Source organism: Mustela nivalis (genome assembly GCF_964662115.1).
Source record: "Mustela nivalis genome assembly, chromosome: 13".
Classification (NCBI taxonomy): domain Eukaryota; kingdom Metazoa; phylum Chordata; class Mammalia; order Carnivora; family Mustelidae; genus Mustela; species Mustela nivalis.
In genome coordinates this window covers 47,274,388-47,294,791 of record NC_139032.1, presented here as the reverse complement: position 1 = coordinate 47,294,791, position 20,404 = coordinate 47,274,388, and the positions used below count along the sequence as shown (strand labels likewise).

At 40.8% G+C, this 20,404-nt stretch overlaps 1 long non-coding RNA gene across 1 annotated transcript in view; it reads left to right on the top strand.

Moving 5' to 3' along the window:
- LOC309846495 overlaps positions 1-9,598 on the top strand; it is a 38,708-nt gene extending 29,110 nt beyond the window's left edge. Inside the window, exons 2-4 of the long non-coding RNA XR_014301959.1 lie at positions 4,551-4,628; positions 5,213-5,363; positions 5,714-9,598. This is a non-coding gene — a long non-coding RNA (uncharacterized lncRNA). The remainder of the gene's footprint in view (positions 1-4,550; positions 4,629-5,212; positions 5,364-5,713) is intronic.
- Positions 9,599-20,404: the final 10,806 nt, after the last annotated feature.

Genomic DNA, 20,404 nt, shown 5'->3' with positions numbered 1-20,404 from the left:
GACTTCTTCAAACATTCAAGGACTCAAATAAAAAAATTACCTCCTATGCATCCTGAGACCGTTGAGGCAGTCTCCAAGAAAGAAAGCATGATGTATAAGAAATAGAAGTTTGGGTACAAGAGGATCACAAAGAGAAATCTCAGGAGAACAGCTGTACAGCAGACCTAGAGATAAAAACAGACATTTCATGGAGATAAATTTCAAAAGCACTCCATTTTCAACCATTTTCTGGGCTACTTCAGGGACCTTTTCAAGTTGACAGCTTAAATCCCTGTGGAAACTCTATTCAATTATTTGTTGCATTTTTCTATTTCTCCATTTATTTCCTTGGCACATACCAAAGAAGCAACAAAGACAGATAGCAGAAGATAGGATAGAAAATAGAAGCTAGAGATATATTGTAAAGTAAGGATTTTTTCTTAGCTTGAATTTTCCCAAAAGTAGTGCTGGAGGCAAGAAGTTGCAAACAGGAGGCAGAAGTGAGGAGAGAGCAAGGGAAAGTGGAAAAAAGCAAACACACCACTTCATCTTTAAGATAACTACTGTAGGCAATTGGCGCTCAGTCATGATTGGAATTTTCTTTTTTTTTTAATTTTTAATTTTTTATAAACATATATTTTTATCCCCAGGGGTACAGGTCTGTGAATCGCCAGGTTTACACACTTCACAGCACTCACCAAAGCACATACCCTCCCCAATGTCCATAACCCCACCCCCCCTTCTCCCAACCCCCCTCCCCCCAGCAACCCTCAGTTTGTTTTGTGAGATTAAGAGTCACTTATGGTTTGTCTCCCTCCCAATCCCATCTTGTTTCATGTATTCTTCTCCTACCCACTTAAGCCCCCATGTTGCATCACCACTTCCTCATATCAGGGAGATCATATGACAGTTGTCTTTCTCTGCTTGACTTATTTCAATAAGCATGATACGCTCTAGTTCCATCCATGTTGTCGCAAATGGCAAGATTTCATTTCTTTTGATGGCTGCGTAGTATTCCATTGTGTATATATACCACATCTTCTTGATCCATTCATCTGTTGATGGACATCTAGGTTTTTTCCATAGTTTGGCTATTGTGGACATTGCTGCTATAAACATTCGGGTGCATGTGCCCCTTTGGATCACTATGTTTGTATCTTTATGGTAAATACCCAGTAGTGCAATTGCTGGGTCATAGGGCAGTTCTATTTTCAACATTTTGAGGAACCTCCATGCTGTTTTCCAGAGAGGTTGCACCAGCTTGCATTCCCACCAACAGTGTAGGAGGGTTCCCCTTTCTCCACATCCTCGCCAGCATTTGTCATTTCCTGACTTGTTGATTTTAGCCATTCTGACTGGTGTGAGGTGATATCTCATTGTGGTTTTGATTTGTATTTCCCTGATGCTAAGTGATATGGAGCACTTTTTCATGTGTCTGTTGGCCATCTGGATGTCTTCTTTGCAGAAATGTCTGTTCATGTCCTCTGCCCATTTCTTGATTGGATTATGACTGGAATTTTCTAAAGAGGATATAGAATGCCTTTTGGAATTGTTCACCTAAGAATAGATTATTTTTATCTACCACTCCTATCTCATATTAGTTGAAATTTACTTGAGGATATATCAGCCCCTATGTGCTTCCAGATCAAGCATAGCTGGTCTTTGAAAATACCTAGGGGCCAAATAGCCTGTGCTTGAGAAAAGATGTCAGCCTGAAGTAAGCTATTGAATGTGCACTGAAATCAGAGGCGGATCTTAGAGGAGGTGAGTCAAGAATCCAGAAGCAATTCACACAGTCTGTCCTTTGTCTCCCTCAGAAATTCCTCTGCTTCTAAGTCTTCAAGGTCAGCCACAATTTCTACACCACTTCATAGGTAAAGTTTACTACAGCAATCTCCAGTCTTCAGTGCTGCAACTGGTCCTGAAGTCATTGATATCTTACTACCTCTTCCCTATACCACCTTACTACCTCCTCCCTCCACCATCAATATTAAACTTCCCTCTCCTCCAACTACTACTCCTACTTGTCCAGGTTCCTAGCCTCGTGGGGTGATGTAACCTGCATCCCTAGCTGGCTGAGTTCTTGGCTATCCTGCTGGTGTCAGACCATGTTGGCTACAATTGTCATTCAGCGTTATCGCCAGGCATGTAAATGACAAGACATGCCCTTGCCAGTGCCTTAGTTACCCCACTTTGCCCAAGGCTTTTCCTCAAGTCTCCTCTTCCTAAATCACTCCCATTGAGAGTCTAGTACTATATATTGTAGCTTGGGTTCTACCAGAAAGCAAAGCCCTAGTCAAGGAGATAATCCCAGAGTACAAGTGGGGGACCAGGGAAAATTAGGGAAGGGAGAAATGTCTACATAAAGTTGCATTTCTGACATCATGGCTCTTGGATACTGGGGTTTAATTTTGGTGTCTAAGGAAAATACAGAATGTATTTCAGAGCTGTCCTCTAGAAAGACAACTGGGGAAAACATTAATCCATAGGTTTCCATCTCTCATTGATTGAGGATTTCTCTCAAAGTTACCTTTCATAAATTTGGGGGCTCCATGTGGAGCTTTACAACTAGGATCTCATTACAAGCTGTAGCATGGATGAAGTCCTTGAGATACATGGTATTCATATGAGATGAGACTCTGTTGTAATATGAGACAAATCTAGGTTGGAATCAGAGTTGAGACTGAGAAGATATGGTTTTGGGTCTTAGAGGCTCTGATGGAGTCTATCTGAACTTCTAAGGAGTTTGGACTTAAATTGGTAAAACATAAGTATATACCAAAGAGTTTTAAGAAAAAGACTGACATAATTAGGTTTGTATTGTAGGGAGATAACACCTGAGATGCTGAGGAGGATGAATTAGGCAGAGAAGGGGAGGATGAATTAGGCAGAGAAGGGGATGGCAAAGTAGTACAGGAGAACGTTCTGGAGATTCTGCCTATGGGTGATTGTGCATGAGAGCAGTGTCCATGAAGAAGGAGGAAGAAAGGAATTAATGAGCTACTTGAGATATTGAATCAATGAGGGAAATTTGGGAAAAGCTTCCCACTGATAATTTGCTCAAAAATACTATTTTAACAAAGTATCAGCAACCAGACATTACCTGTCAGTTAGTAGGGAGTGGAGAGTTTGTTGACATAATCAATGTGGTTTCAAACTCAGGCCAATGAATGGATCATGATGCTAGACATAGGTATGTGCATAGGAAAAAGAGAAAAGAACTCATGTGTTAACTTTTTTTTCCCAAGGGGGTGGGTAGAGGAGAAATTGATGTGATGTTTTACTTTCATTTTCTAAATTATCGTTTTTGTGGAATTTTTATCTTTCACCATGAGATAATAGTATTAGGTTCTAGAATCAGGGGCAGGGGGAATGAAGACATCAAAAATAAAAAAGAAATAGAACTTCTTCTATATACACACATGAAAAAAAAAAAAAGATTGAGAGAGAGAAAATCTTCTCTCTTACGCCCAGAAAATTTAATGTTACATACTTGAAAGGGAGGTTTTTTTCTTTAAATAAATAATATAAAAGAAAGTTTTAAAAATGTATGGAAAGAATAAACTGCAGGAACAAACCACCAAAATGTTGAAAGCACCAAAGTCTATCCATTCATATGATGTATTAATATATAAGTGATATAAGATGAAATAATTAAAAAAAAAAAAACTTTTAGTTTTGGGGTTTATCAGTTCCAGTGTGGTTTTGTGCTCTCCTCTGCATCTCTTCAGCTGTTTTTGAACACTTAACAGATTCTATGCTACCTTTTTTTTTTTTCCCTTTGTGGGATTTGTATTCCTTCAAAGACCTAGCCCCATACTTTTCTTTTTTATTTTTTTGTCAACGATATTTAATGAGCAGCTACTATATTATCACTGTGGTAGGGGCTGTGGATGTTATCATCCCTACCATAGACATAGTACTTACCCTTCTGATAGTAATTACCTAGCTTTGTATCTGACTTTAGCACTTAGTTAACAGTATAACTTCAAGTAATTCACTTAATCTTTCTGAGCCTCAACTTTGTCATTGTTAAAGGGTGGGGAGAATATTGCATGTACAGGATAGCATTGAGATGGATATTATTCATTTATTCATGCATTCATTAATTCAATAAATATTTGTTAAGTGCTCTCTACATCTAATATGTATGTGTTTTGTGAACCAAAAATAGTATGTCTCTAGTGTAAATTTTTATTGTGTGTATGTAATAAACTGAACTAGCATTTTTTACTTTTACTTGCTGGTCTGTTTATTTTGTTTAAAAAATCTTTTTTAGCCATGATGTTCTATAAATTCAAGCACCAAAATGCGTCATCTTCTAGGTCAGAGTTGCTAACCATTTTCATGTCTAAATTCAACAAATCTGTGAATCTGAGAACAGAGGGTAACATTTTACTCAAAGTGGTCAGACACTCAGCCAACAAAACTGGAAAGTAAACAGAAGCAAGAAGAGAGCTAATGAATAATGAGAGCATAAAGGAAAGGAGGAAGTTTGAGGGATGGTTTTGAAATGTGCTTTCGTGAAATCACATGTGCTCCCTTTTTTCTATTAATATTTTGAATGTGAGGACTACAGGAAGAAAACCAGATACCTCGCTGATAACCAAACTGCTTGTTGATTGGACTTCTGTGGACCATTTTATAAGGTAACTCAGCATGAGACGTCTGGAATATTTGTGTTCTGACATTCGCATTATTTGCTTTTGAGACTAAATCCCACACATATCTTTATAATATTTAATATAAGCAATAGTCGTGGCAGAAAACCAATGGTACAGAAGCTGCCCTTACTTTGGTGAGAACATCAAACTTAAAGGAAGAGAAATATTTTATTATAAAGCCCACAATTTTCACCCAACCTTACTCCTTGACAGATCCTGGTGGGATTAATTACACATAGACATTTTTCATACCATTTGCTACCTGCAATCTAATATTAGCTCTTCTGCTTGATGAAGCCTTCATCATACATATATGCACCTCCATATATATTTTATGACTTCAAGGAATTTGAGAACTCTCCCGTCTGCTGCCTGTTCCCTTTATCACTATGTCAACATCATAACTGATAACCAGGAAAAAGAAGCAAACCTGGGTAGAAAATGTAGAAAAGGAAGAGTTAAAAGTCAGCAGACAGACCTAGTGACTTTGGAAATGAGTGGAGTCTCTGACTCACAGTAAAAAGTACAGCACATAAGTCCTTGACTCCAGATCAAATGTTTTTCCACAGGAACAAGGATTCGCAATCCTGATACTGCTGTACATGGACCCTGGACTTGGCGGATGGTGGGAGCCCATTGTCCCACTGGTGGTGTGGAAACATTCCAATAAGCAAGAGGGGGCTAACATGATCCAAGTGGTGATGGATTGGAGTCAGAAACGTCAGTAGGAACTCACGTTTAGGTGGAAAAGCTAGTCTCGTCAGACAAATGCTGGTGAACACGTCAGTGGTGCATAACCCTTTAGTATGTGTTCACAAGAGCCTTACATTGTTGTTCACATGCGACTTTAATAATCTACCCTCAGGGCTGGCAAGCTGTTTCTGTAAAGGCCTGAAAGCAAATATTTTAGGCTTTGTGGGCTCCATGGGCTCTGTAAAGACAATGCCATTCCGCCCCTTGTGGGACCTCAGTAGCCATCAAGCCCATGGGTGAGAGAGCAGGGCTGTGCTCCACTCAGACAGGGCACCACACCTGACCTGTAGTCTGCCGATCCCTGATCTCTTCTACAGAATCAGAAAAGTGAAAGAAAATACATGAACAGGACCACATGTGCTGTATGAGCTCAACACTGGAAGAAGTACTTGTAGAGAAAAATGTTAGCAGAAACTACTCGGAAACATTAACCAGATTTTTCCCTGGATGGTAGAATAAGAACTTTCCCCGCTCCTTATTCCTACCATTGCATTTTCATGTACTCAAAGTACGAAAAAGGAACCCAAAAGCCAGTCTCTGAATTCGTACTTTCATCAGAAAGCCAGAGATTCCCGGGTCAATTTAAGATTTGGAAATGTTCTTCTTGGTGACAGTTTTTTGAATATCCATTCAAACAACAACAACAACAACAACAAAACTTGAGTTAATCTTCATTCAAGTCTCCATATTTGGACATTCAGAAGCCATCTTTTGCAATATTGCTTGCTTCCAGTCAACTCAGATTATGGTTTTGAATCTATCGTTAGTTATTTGTGAAATGTTTCACTTCTTTCAGAGCTTCTGAAGCTTTAGGAGGATCGCCTACAGGCACAATATTGGAAAATGTTGCCTGCACTCCTCAAGCTCTTCTTAATGACTCGTGTTCTTAATAGCCTCTGTTTAAGTGACAAAAGAACCAGTGTTGTTAGGAGGGATGTACAGTGCATTACACAAGTTTACCCTGGCAAGCCACAGGCCCTGATCTGGAATCCTGTGTCAGCACTTTTTAGTCCCACAAACATGGATACAGATGGGTGTGCAGGCTGCTCCCGGCTCTTCCCGGGGCCAACCAAAACATGGAAAACAAAGGCCTTTATAAGCTCAGTGCTGACCACAGTCCCTACAGCATTGCTAAAGTCACATTTTTCCTTTGACTTTCCATCTACAGAATACCTCTCACCTGAGAGAAATCAGATTGCATTCACAGGCAAGGACTCCAGCTTGTTCTAATGAGGGTATGTAATTGCTCCCTCTGGAAAAGGGAAAATGGAGCCTTTCTTGGTCTTTCTCTAAGAACTTAAAAAACAACCCAATGAGTCTTTGAACACAGGACACAAACCAAGGACAACTAGTTAGCCTGGAGGACAGGCACGCAGTTGGCTGACACCATGCAAAGAACAGAAAATAAGGCCATTATCTGAGACCATTCAAGGGAGGGAAAGATACACTTTCTCAGCTTCGCCAGCACCTCGAAGAGCCCCAACTTAGCCACCATAAAGTCATCCTCTCCTGTCTTGCACACCATCCATTATTCTCTCTCAGAAGGAATTTTGTGCTATTATAAGTAATCATCCTATTCTGGTTGAAACCTCTAGTTGCCTTACTAGAAACATGCTCTTTGTGAGGGCAGAGACCACAGTCCTTTTGTTTTTAGTTTTTGTTGTGTGTGCTGTTTTCTATAATAAATACGTGATAAACATTTGTTGAATGCATAGATGAATCACAGAATAATTGTAGAAAGACCCCGGATTACTAATCAGACAGTGTGTGTTCTAGTCTGGCTCTATCAACTGTGAGATATAATAATTAGGTTCCCACCATGATGGGAACACCCACCCCAAATCTTAGTAACTTACCTGGGAAAGCACTAACTTTTGCCCACATCACAAGTCTGCATGTTTGCTGAAGCTCTACTAGGCTTGGTTACAACCAGCCTTCAGGTTGGAGTCAGGCTGGCTCCCCACATCTCCGCATTCTGGGACAATCTTCTACTTAGAGCATGTTTTCATTGTGAATGGCAGAGGCATGAAGGGGAGAGAGGAAACACACATACCTCTTCAAGCCTCAGCTTGGAACTGACACACTGTCACTTCTGCCTACTTTCCATTGACCAAAGCAAAGCATATGGCCAAGCCCAAGCTCAGAGAGCAGGGAAATAGACAACAGTCACACAGTATTCCACAGCGAGGAAGAGGAGGGAAGGGAGAATTGTGGACAAATAATATTGCCTATAACATTAGACAAGCAAAACGCATAGTTTCAGTTTCTGGAGGAGGGGGAGGGGTGGGGAATGACAATTCTAGTCCTGATAAACACAGGGCTCTTCTGAGGGCCATATGTTCTTATGTAGACATTATGCAATTAAAATTGTTTAAGCAAGAGCCTGACATTGTGTTGGCACCAGATAATGATTGGAAATAACAAGTCCATTTTCTTCTTCCTCTAGAAAAAAAGACGACAATCAAAATATAATACGATCGTTGCTTCACATAAGTTGTGTATAGAATATTGTGGGAACAGTAGATAGAGTTATAAAGTTGGCCTGAGTCATGTTCGTGATGTTCTTCAAGCTTAAGGAAGAACAGCCGTTGTGGAGAAGAGGGAAGTGGAAGTGTGTAGGAAGAGAGGAGGCGTTTGCTTTATCAGGAACATTTCCTTTTTAGAGTAAAGAGGAAAGATTTGAAACAAATACGGCAAAAACCAAAGCTGTCATCTGATAAATCTGGATATTGAAAAAATGGAGTCTGTTATGTTACTTTCAGTGTACGTGTGAACTATATGATAATCAAAAATTAGAATTTATAAATTATTATAAAATCAGTGCCTGGCAGACGAACAAGGGAAGGAAGATATTCTGGGCAGAAAGAGGACACGTGGTAGGAAAAATGACTTGGTCTTTTTTTTTTTTTAAGATTTTATTTATTTATTCAACAGACAGAGATCACAAGTAGGCAGAGAGGCAGGCAGAGAAAGAGGGGGAAACAGGTTCCCTGCTCAGCAGAGAGCCCGATGTGGAGCTCAATCCCAGGACCCTGAGATCATGACCCGAGCCAAAGGCAGAGGCTTAACCCACTGAGCTACCTAGGGGCCCGGGTCTTAATGGATAATAGAGTGTGAGGAAAAACGGTAGGAGAGAATGAGACAGAGGAACAGGAAGGGACAGTATTAGTGTTATACAGCTGCGATACAAACACTGGGTGACTTAGAACAGAAGAAATTTATTGTTCCACCATCCTCTATCTGAGGTCAAGGTATCAGCTGGGTTGTTTCCTTCTGAGGGCTCTGAGAGGAATCTGTTCCATGCTTCTGTCCTTGCTTCCAGTGAGGGCCAGTCATTCTTGGCATTCCTTGGCTCATACATACACCACCCCAATCTCTGTCTCCACCTTCACCTGGCATTCTCCTTGTGTGCCTCTGTCTTCACATGGCCATCTCCCCACCGCATCCCCCTCTATGTCCAAATTCCCTCTTCACATAAGGACTTGTTGTCATGTTGGATTAAGTCGTGTTGGATTAAGAGCCCACCCTACTCCAGTTGAACCTCACCTTAATTTAACTAATGACATCAGCAACAACCCTATTTCTGAAAAAGATCACATTCTGAGGCACTGAAGATTAGGATCCCAACAGATCTTTTGGGGAGACACAATCTAACCCAGATTTATGATATTTATGATAATAGCCAAAAATGCTACTAATTTTTGGCTATTATCATCAGCAAATTTTTGTATTTCCTATGAAAATTCGAAGGAAGAGCATAGTATATTGTTAACCAATTGAAAGATCTCCTCAGGGAACCTATGTCTTAGCTGACTTGAAGGAAGGAAATGACCAGAAGGACGATGTTTTCTGTGTTTCTTCCACTTTACTCTTCTTGTGCCTCCCAGGAGAACCCCCACCAGGCTCTGCTTTGCAGCAGCCCACATGGGGTGACTCACCATCCTGCCCCATCAGTTCTGTCATCTGAAGAAAAAAGCCTCCGGCTACACCACCACTCTCTGGACTGCGGTGTTTGGCCCTGAACTTAATTTTCAACCCTGGGCTCTACAGAAACGAAGTTGCACACCAAGATCCGGCAGCAGGGATCTGCTTCCTGGTTTATCTCTGTTTTAGGAAACTTCCTAAATGGGCTCTTCATGACGCATGGACAGAATTTTCCATCCTTCAAAATCTGTTTTCCGGTTTACAGCAAAAAAAAAAAATGCCAGTGAGTTCCTTCAAATCAGTGCTTAGACCACTTGGCCCATTCCTTGTCCTAGCCAAATGCTTTTCCCCTCTAACTGAACTATGACTGAACTGTCTAGCTCTCATCAACTTCTCTATCCCCCATTTCACTCCACTCTCTCCTTGGCTCCCTATTTTGTGAAAAACCACGTCCTTTTGTTCTTTGAGCATTCCCATGCCCTTTTTACCTCCAGGCCATTTCACAAGGTTCTTCCTCCAGCTTCTCAAATGTCAGCTCCCTCTGAAACTTCACTCTCATTCTCAATTAGCACTTCTTGGGAGAGGTCGTCTGTACCCTTCTTCTCCAGAACAGCTTCTTCAGATTCTCAGATTTCTTGTGTCATTTATTTCCTTTTAGAATTATTTGTTCATTTCATTAATTCCTGGCTGACTGTATGTCTCCTTTAGAAAAATGAGGAAATGTGTCCACCTAGTTCAATAATAGCCTCTGTACCTGGCACTTAATAGGGGCCTCATAAATGGAAATTAAATGAGAAAAAATAAAACTTTGGGCTCAGGCCTTCTCCACCAAGTCTTCACAAGTTTAGGCTCTAAGCAGGAAAGGTAAGGCCACTTGCTTTAGCGGCCCGTTAGTGCCGGTGTCCCAGGTCTCTGATTCTGTTTGCTGGGTTACTGATACCTTATTCTGAAGTCCCTAATCTTGGCTTTTGGATTTAGTTCCAAAATTCTGGATTCCAGACCCTGTTTACAAGAGACAGAGCCTGAGGAGATCAGCTGGGCTTCTCCCTGCCTCTTCCTGCACTCGAGGTTTTGTGGGCTGGGAATGATACTTTCTGCTCCTACCTGGCTTAGTTAATAGCCACAGAACGGACCCCAAACCTCCGAAAGCCCTCCTTGTCTGACTCGGTTCCTGTCCTCTCTCTCTCTCACGCCCATCTTTCCACTCTGAATCTTCCTTCTTTTTATTTCCACCCCAGTCAGACCATGACAACAAACATAAAGGTGTGGTTCCTATGAACACCACTTTACAAACTCCACTTTTTAAAAGCTAATCATTCCCACTCCCAGCAACCTCTATTGGAGGCTTATGCAAAACTGCTAGTACACCGTTTCACTAAATACAACGAATCACCACATTCACAATTAGGATCGATGCATTTGCTGACTCCAATACAGACAGGGGTTTCCCCTGCCACATTTTCAAGTTTGGGAACTTTTAGACACCTTTCAGATATGGATGAAACCATTTATAGCCTCGACAGTGGGGATGCCTTGAAGACTTCCCTCCGCAAACCTAATTCTATCACTTTCTTTAAAATCCAGTGTCCGGAAAGCATTTGAGAAAAGCTTCAGTGAGTTGCCTGGATATTGTCCAAGCTCTGGATACCATAGTTAGTCACACGGAATGTGGAATGGGCTAGACGTCTTGGAATTATTCTCGTTAAACTGGTGTAAGCGATTGACCCAAAAGCTTTAATAATCATTATTTGTTTAACAAGTTCCTGTGAGGAAAGCTATGCAGTTGTCTTGTGAAGTAGCTTCTTAAAAGGCTTTTATTTTGTCTGGATATGATAAGAATCATTACGTGGTATGTCTAGCTGATGACTTAGTATTCTTTCAGCGCATAGAAACTTCTATGGGAAAAAGAATTAGACAATAAGCACCAATGACTTAATACATGCCATGTTTCCAATTCAATTTGCTTTGATAAAAATCAAATAATCCCCAGGAACACAAATATTTATCTACAGTGATTGGACAGTCTGTTAAAATTGGCATTCTCAGTCCCTCCACAACATTCATTTGTCCTTTATACGACCCACACATTGTCAAGAGGTTAATAATGTTGAAAAATTCCTGTGGTGTTTTTAGTTTTTGTGCTATCTGGCAGAGAGCATCAGGATCCTTAATTTTGTTTTCAACATAGCATATTCTTTATTCACATTGAATGTTCCTCAGTCTTAATCAACAAAATAGGAAACAGATTGTTAAATTCTGAAGTCATTGTAAATTCATAGCATTTTTCCTTTGAGCAAAAATATTTTACATGACTACAATGAAATATGAAAAGAATCTGTATGATCAGGAAAAAAAAAATTGTATGGTCAGAAGGGTCAACAATTAAAAGAATAATAATGTGTCCTGAGTGAAACGGACCAAGATTCTAAAGGTAAACAGGTATTATTAAAGAGTTTGGTAAAGTGAGTTTTAAATGTGTTAGTGTTTATATTATAGTATATATTTCAGAATATGATCTAACCCTAAATATAATTATATACTACATTGCTTGTGTGCAAATATTATTCTTTCCTATTAGCATTGTTTTAGTTATGTTATCTTAAATACTTCAGCACCAAAGTAAAATATACCTTAAAAAAGATAAGTTAGGGGTGCCTGGGTGGCTCAGTGGGTTAAGCCTCTGTCTTCGGCTCAGGTCATGATCCCAGGGTCCTGGGATCGAGCCCCGCATCAGGGTTCCTGCTCAGCGAAAAGCCTGCTTCCTCCTCTCTCTGTCTGCCTCTCTGCCTCCTTGTGATCTTTGTCTGTCAAATAAATAAATAAATAAAATCTTTAAAAAAAAAAAAGATAAGTTATCTACTCCAGTAAAATCATGGCAGATAAACCCTTTGATCAACTATGTCAAGTATATGTTAAATCATAAAATCTCATAGGAGTCCCTATAGAGGACACCTTCATACTTTCAAGGTTACTATCTTCTTTAAAAGATTTTATTGATTGATAGAGAGAGAGAGACTATAAGTAGAGGGAGGGGCAAGGGGAGTGAGAGAGAGAATCCAAACCAGACTCTGAGCTGAGCATAGAGCCAGATAGATGCAGAGCTTGATTGATCTCAGGACCCAGAGATCATAACCTGAGCCACAATCAAGAGTCGGACACTTCGCCAACTGGAGCCACTCAGGCATCCCTCATGGTTACTATCTTTTATACATTAGATTCCTAATGTGTTTCAAATAGGATTGGAAAAAGTAATTATTTATAGTGAGATAGGGCAATAAATGAGAGTCATCAAATTCAAAAGCATTCATGGGCTTTACTTCCTCCAATAAATCTCAGGTGTTTAGAAGAAAAGTACAGTGAGAAGAAAATTCATATCAAAACAGCAGGTAGAGAAGTAAGACTCCCAATTTTAACCCATCAGGGAGGTGGATGCCTCTAAAAACCGTAGGTTGTGTAGCTTCTTGTTAGTCTGTATGTTAAGCACATTGTTGTTAAAAAGCAAAGCACCATTTTTTCCTAAAGTGACATGTAGCTTGGAGATGTTCCCACTGTCCCCAACTTCTTTTTTGGACAATAATCTCCTCCACTACCTTTACTTACCTTATCCACTGACCCCCACCCCCATCTCTACCACTATTTTTCCATCTCCTTTGCCTCCTTCAAACTGATCTTGTCCCCTGAGCCCATTCTGACCAACCCCAACCAGCCTCATTCATGCCTATCTCCACCTTTACCCCTACAGCTTCACTCTCACGCATGGTCCCTCTGCTCAAGGCTATTTTGCCTTGGGTCCATGTTCAGTGGCTGGTGTGTGTGTGTGTGTGTGTGTGAGAGAGAGAGAGAGAGAGCGCGCTCGCTTGTGTTTTGGAGTTATTCTCCTTGTGCTCAAACCCCAGCTCTGCTCTTAAACTGCTGTGAGGTGGGTCAGTAATGCCATTAAGTCACAGTGCCCCTTTATGTAAAGTGAGGATTATAATGGAATTTACCTAATAGGGATATTGAGGCTAGAAGGAGATAATGGAAGTAAAGCACTCAATACAGTGCTGGTAAACAGTAAACACATAATAAATATGGGTTTTTATTATTCTTGTCATAGTTGTTATTTTACTCACACAGAGGTAATTCTCTTCAATGAAAGAGGAAAGTATTTTATATGACTTTGTAACACCCTGTAGGTATGACAACTGCACGTTTGAAATCAGGTCAAATGACCCAGCAAATCACACGCACTCATGCAGCAAAGAAACAGAAGCAGTGAAATAAAAACAGCCCCAGGTGATTTGGGATGGGAAAATCTCTGTATCCCCAAGTCCTGTGCTTTGCTCTTTTCATAGCTTGAGTCCTCGAATGAAAGTATGCCCCGTCTACACAGTGAAGTTAATTACTTATTTGTTTGGGGTTGGATTCTGAATCCATAGGCAGATTAGAACAAGTTTTTTTCCCCTCCCTGCATGAGATGCATAAACAGAGACACCTATGCAGTTGTTGCTGTTAGAGAAAACCTTATCTTCTCTTCCAACAATTTGTTGTGAGGACAATATCAGGGGAAAAAAAAAAAAAAAAAAAACCTTCCCAGTACTAGGGTGGGAGGGGTCAAGACAGAACCCAGTGGGTGAAACAGACATGTTATCATGTGAAAACTGGTGCTGGGAGGAAGTTGCTGATAGAGCTGGAACCCCTGTTGACAAGGAGAATGGGCCAGAAGCTCTGTGATGTCCAAAGTCTTCAGTAATTGTCAGTAATTATATCTGAGAACAGACTGGACAAACACCTTCAAGTCTGTTAACTGGATTGTTTTGGAAAATCCCAGCTCCACTCTGAGAATCTCATCTGCCTAATTCCAATCTTGTCAATATTTTCAATGTGCATTTGAATATAAGAACCAGAGCCTTCTGAAACACTGCCCTTTGGGTCAAACTAGGGAAGGACCAAGAGGGGAGTGGGGGAGGTACGGGGCTGCAGATTGGTGGAACAAGAAAACAGCTCCAGCAGAGACTGGCCGTCACAGAATGCCTTTCTATGGTTTTTAAAGGGAATTTCCAGGATGGACACACCTCATAGACAAATGTAGGTAAGTATTGCAGTACATTCCAAAGTCAAATACAAGTACTTTTTGTCATCTTCTATCCATGCCCCTGTTCCCAAGCATTTATGCAGATAACTGAAAAATGACACATTTCTTTCCTTGGCTCTCCATTTCTCTGAAGGCAGACAAGCTATGATACTGAAGGCAAACACACCACGTAACAAAGGAGATAATTGTGTCTCTCGGGTAATCCAGTGATTTTCTCCTGATGGTTGTGCCCTTTTGGTGCCCTTCCCAACACTGAAAGGAATCAACACACGTGCACCCACGGGAATAGAATGGCTCCAAATGGCCTTTTGTTCCCACATTCCTAATTCTCATAGTCCTCACACTCTTCTCCTGGCCTTGCTTCATTTTCAAAGTGAAATATATATATCCCTACTGTACCTTAGTTTGATAGCTGATCTATTGTTGTCTCTCATTATGTTTTTTTAAGCCATCACTACTGATTATCCATTAAGACTGTGTATTGGAGGGACAAATATCCATCCCGTACTGGGGTAAGAACAAGGGCCTGAAAGGTGAAAAAGCCTATGGGTCATTATCTAATCACCACCAAATGCACACCACCATAATTTTTGTCAGTGTGATATAGAGCATACAATTAAGGCAGAAATTATTGAGGCCAGGTGTAGACACCCAGTTTCTCCACCTACTGTTTTCTCTACTTTGGTGTATGCTTGAAATTTTCCATCATAAAAAAAGTCAAAAATTTATATGACATCAGAGAGACAAACTCAGAAAAGAAAAAACAAATGGGTCTGAACAATATTCTCTGATGTCGGATTACTGTAGGCATCATTCCTCTGCTCAGCAGACCTCCAGTGTTCCTCTTTGCAACCTTGGGAAGCTTGTGGGAGGAAGACGGGTGTTTATTTTTAGTGTGAGTTACTTTAGTGAGTGCCCAGTTTTCTTGTTGAGGTGGCCCACACAGAAATGCTATGTATTTGATTTTTCAAACCACATGGAGGTAAGGAAATAAAAAGGGTAAAGACTTTGGCATTGGACAGAGTAGATTTAAACCCTCTTAGGGTTCAGCTTGGGGGAAGTTACTAATTTCTCTGACCTTTCATCTCTTGTAAAGTGGAGTTCATATCAACCTCACAAGGTTATTATAGGAAAAGTGCCGACTCATACGTCTGGCAAATAATAGATTCCCAATGCATGTTCATTTCCTTCCTTCTTTTTAAAATATATTTTATTTAAAGATTTTTATATATTTATTTATTTGAGAGAGAGAGAGCTAGAGAAAGCATGAATGGTGGAGAGGGGCAGAGGGAGAAGGAGAAGCAGACTTCCCACCCAGTGGGGAGCCCAAACTGGGGCTCGATCCCAGAACCCTGAGATCATGTCCTGATCCAAAGGCAGACCCTTAACCGACTGAGCCACCCAGGCCCCTGTCCGTTCATCTTGTGATAGTTTCAGTTGCTAATCATAAAACAAGTGGAAGAAACTCCAAAGGCTTTCTAAGATATAACTCTGAAATCTTTTTAGTTCTCCAAAACACCAGTAAAATCTTGGCCTAGCCTGTCACTGCACATCATTAATAGCAGGGCTATTGACAGACAAGGATCCCATGTCTTTAGACAGATTGGACACCAGGTTGTGTGGCATTATTAGAAAGGACAATAAACTTTCAGTTAGCGACATGAATTCTCATCTCCACTTTCTCACTAAGAGATTTTGCCTTTAAAAGGGACACTTAACCATCTCTTCCCTTGGAGAGAAAATCTTTCAAAAGCATTTTTAAGCTCCCAACTTCCTAAGACACAGAGAATGAGAAGCCTAGAAACTGACTCAAATATATGAAATTAATAATTTGCTGTGTCACTATCCTAAATAGAGAGACATTGGTTTGGTTGTCCTCAGCTATGAAAACCACCCTTATTAGACTTTGACAAAGTAGAAGCACTATACAAATATGAGGTTTTGACTCTGGATCAAACCACCTTCGCCAGAGGCCACTGCAAATAATAGTTGTGTTGTGTGATTATTATTTTTCTTACGATGATGAAAGCAGGATTAGGACTTTAATGCAATAAACAGGTGCAAATCAGCTAAAACCCAGGACAGAGAACAACTGACATTGTAGGACATCAAGTGTCAGAGGCAGCGGGCCCCTGGCCTGGCCCTGTGCTTACTGCAGCCTTGGCAAGCTACTTCACGTCGAAGAGCCTCAGTAGCTTCATTGCTGGGATAAGGCATATCCTTCTTTAAAAGTTGTCAGAAGTTACATGAGAAAATGCTGGAAAAATGTCCCTGGCATTCTTAATTGCTTAAGAATCTATTTTCTTCCTAGATTATGCTGAGTGAAATAAGTCAAGCAGAGAGAGTCAATTATCATATGGTTTCACTTATTTGTGGAGCATAACAAATAGCATGGAGGACAAGGGGAGTTAAAGAAGAGAAGGGAGTTGAGGGAAATTGGAAGGGGAGGTGAACCATGAGAGACTGTGGACTCTGAAAAACAATCTGAGGGTTTTGAAGGGGCGGGGGAGGTGGGAGGTTGGGGGAACCAGGTGGTGGGTATTGGAGAGGGCACGGATTGCATGGAGCACTGGGTGTGGTGCAAAAACAATGAATACTGTTAAGCTGAAAATAAATTTTAAAAATTATTAAAAAAAAGAATCTATTTTCTTCCTGAATTTCTACTTTAGAAATAGGATACCAGCTCCTTGCCAATAACGTTAATTTTTCTGAGTTAAAATTCAAAAATTTTACATTTCATATTTACGAGTTACTCATTGTTATATGTGCATGTGTAAGAGAGAGAGACAGAGACACAGAGATGACACACTTATAGGGTTTCAAAAAGCAGCAAAATCTTGACAGAAGAGCAAGAGGACAGCAGTCAGCAGAGCCGAGCAATCACAAAGGCAACATGGGACTCATGGACAGACCAGACAGATTTAAGGATTAATTCACTCTCAGTAGGAAACTGTTTCCTTCCATCAAAAGTCACAGGTCACAGATGTCTCAGGGATACCTAGGTGGCTCAGTCAATTAAGCATCTGCCTTTGGCTCAGGTCAGGATCCCAGGGTCCTGGGTTCAAGTCCCTCATTGGGCTCCCTTATTGGGCTCCTTCTTAGTGGGGAATCTGTGTCTCCCCCTCCTTCTGCTGCTTCCCCTTGCTTGTGCACACATGTGCTCTTTCTCTGTGTCAAATAAATAAATAAATAAATAAAGTCTTAAAAATAAAAAAAAAAAACGTATGGACGTCTCTAAAGTCCTTGCCACCACAGCCCCAGACACAGGCAACTTGTGCACGTATTTTGGTCAAGATGATTTGCAGAACTAGGGGGTATTGTGCTGAGTGAAATAAGTCAATCAGAGAAAGACAATTATCATATGATCTCATTCATATGTGGACTTTAAGAAGTAAAACAGAGGATCATAGAGGAAGGGAGGGAAAATGAAATAAGACGAAATCAGAGAGGGAGGGAGACTAACAAGAAGAAACTCTTAACTATAGGAAACAAACTGAGGGCTGCAGGAAGGGAGGAGGAAGGAGATAGGGGGCTGGGGTAACTGGGTGACAGGCGTTAAGGATGCACACGAAGTGATGAGCACTGGGTGTTATATGCAACTGATGAATCCTGACCTCTATCTCGGAAACTAATAATACACTTGATTTAATACAGTAATACAGTAAATAATTATATATATCATAAGTTTTATATATATAATATAAATATTAATACACTGGCACTTAAGTGAAATAAAATTAAAAATAAATAGAAATAAAAAGTCACATGTCTCTAAAGCCTTTGCCACCATAGCCCCAGTCACAGGTAACTTGTGCACGTACGTTGGTCAAGACGATTTGCAAATCCCCCTTGAAAAACACAGGCCTCACACCTCCAGCGTATCCCATATCTGAAGAATTCAAAGCTAAGAGCGAGCCTGCACAACGCATGTGAACACAGCTGAAGCATCTACATTTGAGATGTTACGTCTTAAACAAGTGCCAGAGACAGAATCCTCTTCAGTGGAAAATCAGCTTTGACTCAAGAAAGTGACCTGTAAAACCCTGGACAGTGCAGGATGTGACCCCAGCACTCATACTGACACAAATCAGCAGGTGACTCAAAACCCAGGGGACAGGAAGAAACAAACCCACAGACAGAACAACCCAGAAGACCAAGCATTCCCCAGACCATATTTATCATCATCCTAATGGTTTGGACTAGGGGACAAGCCACTTCTGGTATCAAAACCACTCCATGTTGTGTGTTAGCTTTGCTCTATGTGAATTCAATATGCAGATGAATATATATTTTTTTCCATTGTTTAGGCTGAGTTTTTCTCAAAGATGGCTGGCAGTTTTGTTTAAAAAAAAAAAAAAAAAGATGGCCGGTGTAATACACCACCACATTTACAGAGAAATACCTATAACAAACGGTGCCAAGACACCCTAATCCTATTTGAGAACACCACCTTTTATGTGTACACAATAGGTATTGACTCTGGCCCCTAGAATTTTTGGGCCTCACACCACAAGATGGGATTTAGGGCACTTACATACGTTAGCTATCTTTCTGTAGTGGCTCACTATAATGGTTGGTGCTCCCAGGGCTTTCCTAATTTAGGACAAAAGATTATTTCACTGTGTCTCTGTGCCAAACTGAAAAAGCAACTGGTCTACCTCAACATTTCTTCAGCTCATACGTCCTTCTCAGTGCCTGACTCCTTTTTTCTTTTCTCTTTCTAGCCTCAGAGTTCCTTTCTCCAAAGCTATTCATCTTTTCCTCACCTCATATCAACAAGGAAATCATTTAGCTGATGAGATTGTTTGCCCCAGTTTACTCTGTGGTAAAGACAGACCTTCCGTATTGTGGAATCCTGGCCAGAAAGACAGCTCGGCTACAGCCACCGCCTCCTCATTCTTGGAGGGGGAGAACCCAGACATGTCTCGGGACTTGCAACTGCCCCAGCCTGAGGAGACAGGAACGTCCGAGACAAGAGAGGAAATGCTATGGGCAACAAGCAGAAGCCGCACAGTCCACCACACCCAGTGGTGGAATTTGTTCCCAGTAAACACACATTGCTCTAAGTACCATTATTTATTAGAGATGAAAGAGAAAGATCATCTGCTTCTCAATTCAGTTCCACTCTTCATAGGATACACATGGAAAGTGGGTATCTGCGCTTCTGTGATCCAGAAACTAGACTGCGAAGCCCAGAGCTACCTAAAGTTTGCTCTGTTCCATGCACCTTGTGTACCATGTCTCCCTTGAAACTCCAAGATGGTCAGTGACTTCCAATCAGACCGGAAAATCATGAAACATGAATAACCTGTGGAACACTCTTTGGAAATCAAGTCAACATTCTTTAGGAATGATACAGCGTTGAGAATTAGCCTTATTAAGCAACATTTAACCTAAGTGAAATGATAGTAAAGAGAATAAGGAAGAATAAAGAAAAAGAACAGTGGAAGTACCAGCCATAATCCACATCCTGAAGGGGTCCTTCCTGTCTTAGCCCAGCCTGTCTCCCCGTAGTTGAGGATGCTATAACCATCAGAACTTAGAGAAATCTCCCGGGTTCCTCTTCTTCTCTTGCATAGTATCTCTGAGCTCAGTCCAAGAGCCATGTATCCACCTCTCTCCAGCTCCTAGCTCATGGTGAGCAAAGCATTTAGTCATTCCTCCCGGCCCATATTCCAAACACCTTGCCATGCTTCACTGGGTATGGTCTTCAGAGTCAGGACCCCATTTTTTTTTAAGCTCTTCAGTGATAACACTCTGTTCTTTCAATGATGGATCTGATTTTTCGGATCGTCAAGAGGTATTCACAGCCAGTCCCTCTAGGGAATAAAATTGGTCATCAAGCCAGATAAAGCATTTTCTGTTAAAAATAAAGTGTGTGTGTGAGAGAGAGAGAGAGAGAGAAACTGGGCCAGAAAGATGTTTCCACTGAAACATTTAAATATGTTTTATGCCAGTATGTGTGAAAAATTTCCAAGGGTCACAGCTCTGAAGGACAATTCACATTTGG